The sequence below is a fragment of the Rhinopithecus bieti genome, unplaced genomic scaffold, assembly GCF_001698545.2.
Source record: "Rhinopithecus bieti isolate Rb0 unplaced genomic scaffold, ASM169854v2 scaffold_32835, whole genome shotgun sequence".
NCBI classification, from domain to species: domain Eukaryota; kingdom Metazoa; phylum Chordata; class Mammalia; order Primates; family Cercopithecidae; genus Rhinopithecus; species Rhinopithecus bieti.
The window spans coordinates 652545-659764 of NW_016814117.1; the positions used below are offsets into that span (position 1 = coordinate 652545).

General features: G+C 36.3%; 1 pseudogene; it reads left to right on the forward strand.

Annotated features, from left to right (window-relative positions):
* The window catches only part of LOC108513904 (immunoglobulin J chain pseudogene), a 41521-nt pseudogene extending 34593 nt beyond the window's left edge, over positions 1 to 6928 (forward strand).
* The last annotated feature ends 292 nt before the right edge of the window (positions 6929 to 7220 follow it).

Consider the following 7220-nt stretch of genomic DNA (forward strand, 5'->3'; position numbering starts at 1 on the left):
AAAATAAGTTAGGGAGGATTCCCTCTTTTTCTATTGATCGGAATAGTTTCAGAAGAAATGGTACCAACTCCTCCTTGAACCTCTGGTAGAATTTGGCTGTGAATCCATCTGGTCCTGGACTTTTTTTGGTTGGTAGGCTATTAATTATTGCCTCAATTTCAGAGCCTGCTATTGGTCTATTCAGGGATTCAACTTCTTCCCGGTGGTTTAGAAAAAGTAACAATCTAGTAAAAAAAAATAATAATAATAACAATAACAATCTAGTAAAAATAACAATAGCAATCTAGTAAAAAAAAAAAGCTACAAAAGAATAAATGAAACTAAAATAGTAAATATGTGGGTATACCAAAATGAATAATGACTGTCTAAAATTTTTTAATGTATTGAGAGGTTTAAAATATGAAGAGAATTAAAATAACATGGCCAGTATAGGAGTGAAGACAGAAATAGATTACATGGGGTTAAAGCAGTCTAAGCTTCTTGATTGGCTAGGAGAGAGTATAAACATCAATATAGAAGAGAAGTGTAGCTGCATTGCTCTTTCAAGAAATCAAAAAATGAAAACAATCCACATTTGCATCGGTATTAAAATAGATTAAATTATGATATTCCATGCAATGTAATACTATTAGCAATGAAAGTAAGTTAACTGTAGCCTCTTGCAACAAACTTCATGTTAAGAGAAAGAAACCAGACACAAAGAATACAATGTATGTATGTAGAGAAATACGAATGCTTTTACACTGTTGGTGGGAGTGTAAATAAATTCAACCATTGTGGAAAACAGTGTGGTGATTCCTCAAGGATCTAGAAGCAGAAATACCATTTGACACAGCAGTTTCATTACTGGGTATATACCCAAAGGATTACAAATAATTCTACTACAAAGACACATGCACACATGTGTTTATTGCAACACTATTTACAATAGCAAATGCCCATCAATTATAGACTGGATGAAGAAAATCTGGCACATGTATGCCATAGAACACTATGGGGCCATAAAAAAGAATGAATTCATGTCTTTTGCAGGGACATGGATGAACCTGGAGGCTATCATTATCAGCAAACTAACACAGGAACAGAAAACCAAACACCACATGTTCTCACTCATAAATTGGAGTTGAACAATGAGAACACGTGGACACAGAGAGGGAAACATCACACACTGGGGCCTGTCAGGGGTAAGGGTCAAGGGGAGAGAGAGCATTAAGGCAAAGACCTAATGCATGGGGGGCTTAAAACCTAGATAATGGGTTGATAGTACAGCAAATCACCATGGCACATGTATACCTATGTAACAAACCTGCACATTCTGCACCTGTATCCCAGAACTTAAAATAAAATTTAAAAGAAAGAATAGAAGCCTAATGAGGAGAGTATTCTCTCCTCATTACATGTGTGATTACATTCCCAAATGTAATCACATGTCTTTATTAGAGAGAGCTTTGATACAGAAATAAGCAGTGTGATGATGAACCAAGAGATTGGAGTAGTTATTAAGAGGAAGGGGTCACCAGCCAAGGAAAGAAGGTGGCCTCCAGAAGCCAGAAAAGGCTAGACACTAATTCCCCTCTCCTCTAATTCTCCTCCTAGAGCCTCTGAAAGCAACCAGCCCTACTAACACTTTGACTTTAGTGCAGTGAAACTGATTTCAGATTTCTGACCTCCAGAATTGTAAGAGAATAAATCTGTGTTGCCTCAAGCCTCCTAGTTTGTGATAATTTGTTTAAACAGTCATAGGAAATTAATACAGATTCTATTACTTTTTAACGTTTGCTAATTTAACAAAATTAAATTATCTCCTTTAATTATTATTGCTAGTATCAGAAAGTTTGGACATCTTTTCTTATGTGTTTTGTTTGTTTGTTTGTTTGTTTGTTTTGCCATTAGTGCTTTTACTATGAATTGTCTCTTTATATCTCTAGCCCAATTTTGTTATTGGATGTTATGACTTAAATATGTCTCTTGATTTTCTCTCCCCATTTTTCTTAAAAAAGTATTTGACTCTGAATCTTTTGAGTGTTTGGTGTCTCTTTACTCATGATAGACATCCCTGAAGCTAATGTCTTGTCTGAATTTTTAAGAGACACTGGTTATAAATTGCCCATTGCTGACAACTGCATTTTTGCAAAACCCACAGACTAATAATTTACCTCCCTAGTATGAACATGCCTCAACTAGCCCTATGCCTACAGTTTGGTAGACCTATTTTTCTGACACATGGCCAGCACACACACACACAGACACACACACACACACACACACACACACACACACAGACACACATACACAATGGAATTCATCACTGTGTCCTTTTAAAAAGAAACAAGTATGACCATAATTGCTCTGAAACATTCACCCTGAGATATTTTACAGGGCACTACAATCTATTCCTCAACTCTTAGACTTTAGAGCTCTGCCTTTTCTGCCCAAGTCTACCACTGGCTCCTACCTATGTCATGAATGCTGCTACCCCAGACTGAACTCTTATGTAAGTTGTGGTTCTCACCATAGACCAAGTGTATCATTTCTGTGGCTTTTAAAACAAACATGCCACAGCCCCATCCTGGACCTACCCAATCACACAGTGCACATGTACCCAGCTCTGTAGGTGATCTTTATGTGTACTCCTAATAATGATATGGTCATATTCCTCCTTCTGACCACTCTAGTTCTCCCTGTTCCCAGTAACCTTTTGTGGCACAGGTGCTTGTGGCTCTCCTGTCAGGTAAACTCCCTGCCCACATATGGGAACTGAACATATTAGACAATCATCCATAGACACACACTTTGTGTACCATAACCTATACATCTGACTTGAGTTTCTTCTGGAATCTGAAACCATTCTGTGCTCCTACCTCTACCCTTTCAAGTTCCCAAACACTTCTATCCCTACTGTTCAGTCCCACTCTAAGGTGGAGGTTCTGGCCTCTCTCCAGAGGCTCCAAACCACTGCAGATAGCCTCATCATGTCAAGTTTTATGTTAGTATGATTTTACCTGTTTTGGGGGTTGTTAGTAGGAAAAAATATGGTAATGAATATGAAACTGTGTAAACAGGGTATGATTATTTATCAAGTTAGTTGAAATGGAAGTGAATTGACACTTGAATGTGGCTTAGAATAACATCTATGGCTTCGATTGTAATTCATTTCAGAATCTGGCATATATTCCTATATTTGTTATTAATGAAATGAGATATATCAAAAGGAATTGTATCAAATCCTCAATAAAATCTGACTGATGTCAGATGAAAGCCTTTCTATTGAATTTTACTTAAATAAAGATCTATATGTTACTGACTTTGCTCAAAATCAATCAAGTTATCAAGGACATAAAATATTCCAAGCACAAATTAATACCTCATAAGAGAGGCAGTTAAAAAGGTAACCTGCATATATAATCAATAGAGAACACCCTAGGCAGTATTTTTATAGTTTCAGAAGCATTCGAAGTAATTTTTACCTTCATCCAGCATTTCCTAGGGTCTGAAGTGAAGCTTTTATTTCAAGGTACATTAAAGAAAATAACCTAAAAGTGAATAATTTTCTCAAATAATATGAAATACTGTATTCTTAATTCTCAATTCACCATGAGTTAATATACGAAACTACTGGAACATCCAATATCTAAGATTAGTGGTACTCTAATCTGTCTTGATGGTTATAAAATCATTCCAAATTTGGGTTTCATATCACTGTCTCACAAACTAAAATAAGAAGTACTTTATAGGAGACCTGGCATACTACATGTTCATGCACATTTGTGTGCGTATGTGCATGTGTGTGAGAGACAGAGAGAAAGAGACAGAGACAGAGAGACAGAGACAGAAAGGAAGATAAGAGGAAGAAAGAGAGCGTTGCTCAATATCCTTTTTGAGAAACTATCCTTGATTCATTCTGGATCTCCATTTCTGAAGTCTCCCGTGCCACAAAAAACTTTGCTAAATATATTTGTTATGCTTTCCTCTTGTTAATCTGCCTTTCATTATAGGAGTGTCAGCTTCAAACCTTGTGATAGGTAAGGAAGAGATATTACTTTTTCCCTCCTACAAATACAAACATCCCACTCAGACACCCATCCACACATGGTGTTACCATATTCCATTCAATTTCACATCACTTTCCTGCCAGTACTTTACAAAAACTCACAAGGCACAACCCTTCTAACTACCAAGGACACTAAGAAGGCCCCCAACCTCCCTCTCTTTAATTTCCTCATTTTCTCTCAGCCTATTTTGCATTTTCCCTCTGTGTTCACCTTCCTTTTTCTCTTTTCATCTCTCTTTTGTTCTCTTCCTCTTGCCTGTAGAGTGGTGGACTTGGGAGCCAGGTAGAGCAGCCTGGGGGAGTGAAGATACCAGGTTCCACAAATAAATTTCCCATAAGGTAATGCTGTATTTATCATTGAATTCATTCATTTCTTGCCTATTTAATGTCTAAAACTGTGCTACCATTTTTATTAGAGTCCTGCTTTTTAATTAGATTACTATCTGGTTTTGTGTGTGTCAGAAAAGTTTCTGAGCACTATATTCCTAAACTCATTTTCTTATAAACCCTGTATTTTTAAAAGTACTGTTTTGCACAGCTCAGTGCTTTTTAGGAACTCATCTGTGCCTTCACAACGGAAGTGACTGTACTCCTCCCAGAGTATTTTCTTCATATGCTTCTTCGGATACTTCCTATACTTTAGAAACTTCTCCAGATTTTTTTCATAAACCTCAACCAAAACAACATATTGCAACAGTGTAAATGTAGAAGCAGAAATGAGACTCTACTATCATCTATGAATAAGCCAGATATGAAAAAGATCTGTGAAAATGTACAATGCCACCATTCTCACTATAATTTTTTGTTTTATAATATATAATTATTTTCCTAAAACATGTTATACATGTTAAACTGCAATAAATTTGTTATTGTTAATTTTTACTTCTATAAGAACACATGATATCTACCTTCTTAACAGATTTTTAGGTGCACAGTGCAGTATTGTTAACTGCAGACATAATGTACAGCAGTTCTCTAGAACTTATCTTGCATAACTCAAATTGTATTTTTTTCTGAATAATTATATATTGAATTAATATATCATAATGTATTATTTTAATATTTTTTTAGTCTATTCAGGCTACTAAAACAAAAGTACCATAATCTGTGTGGCTTATTAACAACAGAAATTTATTTCTCACACTTCTAGAGTATGGGAAGTCCACCATAAAGCTCCAGCAGATTCGACATCTGGTGAAATCTCGCTCTGGTTCATAGATGGCAACTTCTCTCTGTGTCCTTAAAGATGGAAGAGGCAAACCAGCTCCTTTATGCCTTTTTTATAAGATAACTAATCCCATTACTGAAGGCTCTGCCCTCATGACCTAATGACCTCCTAAAGACCCCAACCTGTTAATAGTATAACATTGGGGATTAGGTTTCTACAAATAAATTTTTGGGGTGTTACAAATATTCAGATAACAGTAATATTTTTACATTTCTCATTTAATTACTAGTAGGATAAATAGCAGTAGATATAACCACATAAAGAAAAGCTCTTTAGGGCCTTGGGTAATTTAAGAGTAAAGGGAGGTCCTCACATCCAACAGTTTAAGATCAGTAGGTTTAGAAAAGCACATATGTATGAGTCTTTTGATTATGAAAGACAATTTCCAGGTTGAAAGTATCTAAATAGTTCTATATGCAAAACAATATGAAGATTTGTTTTCCAACTTATGAGGAAAAGAAAAGTCAGTTCCTAAACTTGGGGCATTATGGAGAGCTTTTCTTGGCATTTTGGATAGAAATAAACAAGGAGAGGAGCAGCATGGACAAAGATGAAATGTTGGGAAGAGGACTAGGAGAGGCTTGCAGAAAATGAGAGTTTAAGCTCACAGGTATTGATGAGCAACTGCAGTGCCTCAAGATCCACTCCCCAAATTCCACCACGACAGGAGAGTTATATAGTTTCTGCCATAAAACACAAAAGAGAGACACAAACTATTTAATTGAATATTACAATCATGTTGCGCTCAGAAAGCTAAGGAGTTTGGGATCACTCTGGTAACATTAAAAAATTAGTATGCATCAGATATTTATCTTAGGTCACTGGCAACTCCTTCATTCCTTCCTTCTCCTATTTCAGATGTGAAACCAACCCACTTCCCAGATGACACCAAGGGTTCAAAACTGAGAGGAAAAGACAAAAGCCTTCATGTTTGCTTATGTATTTAAATGTTGATTCTACTTTGCTAATGGGCCCTGACCTTTCCTGGGTCAAAAAAATAAAATAAAACAAGGCAGCAGGCCCTCTTTCTGCAAATGGAATTATTCTTGACTTACTTCCTTGTCCTTTATTCTTTCTGAAATGTATTTAGTTATAATTCTATATTAAACCTTGGAGGAAGTATCTGACTCGTTTTAGAATTTGGGTTTTCAAGAGAACTGAAGTCAACAGAAAGAACTATCTTCTTTTCTGGACAGTCTAGGCCATTTTTGTTAAGGCTGTTCTTGTGACACCTCAAGATGAAGATGAGAGGATCATTCCTGTTGATGACAAATGTAAGTGGGCCCAGGTTATTTTCTTCATCATCTCTTCTACCAAAGATCCTAATGAGGACACTGTGGAGAGAAACATCCAAATTGCTGTTCTCCTGGACAATAAGAAGAATATTTCTGATCCTGTCTCAAGGTTGAAAACCAAATTTGTGTACCATTTGTCGTACCTCTGTAAAAAATGTGATCCTACAGAAGTGGAACTGGATAATCAGAATTCCTGCTACCCAGAGCAGTATCTGTGACAAAGACAGGGCTACAGAGATATGCCACACTGGTGTCAGAAACGAGTGCTGCGCAACTATGGTCCCACTTATGTATGGTGGTGAGACCAAAATGGTGAAGATAGGCTTGACCCCAGGTTCCTGCTATCCTGACTAATTTGTCATTGCTGACTGCACAATTCTTTATCTTGAGAGGCTCTCCATTTTGATCCAGAAAGTTAATATATTTACTACCAGTGAATATGAAACCTGGATTTTTTTAAGATGATGTAAAACTAACACCCTCTCCCCCAAAATAATCGAAACAGTAACATTATTGTCTTTATTAGGTAATTACTTCTCAACTATATGGTCACACTGTATTAAAATCTGTCAATTATCATGCTTGCCTGAAGAGGTATGCTCCCTTAAGAAAACAGTTTCTAAAACTTAATGTGCAAAATCACAAG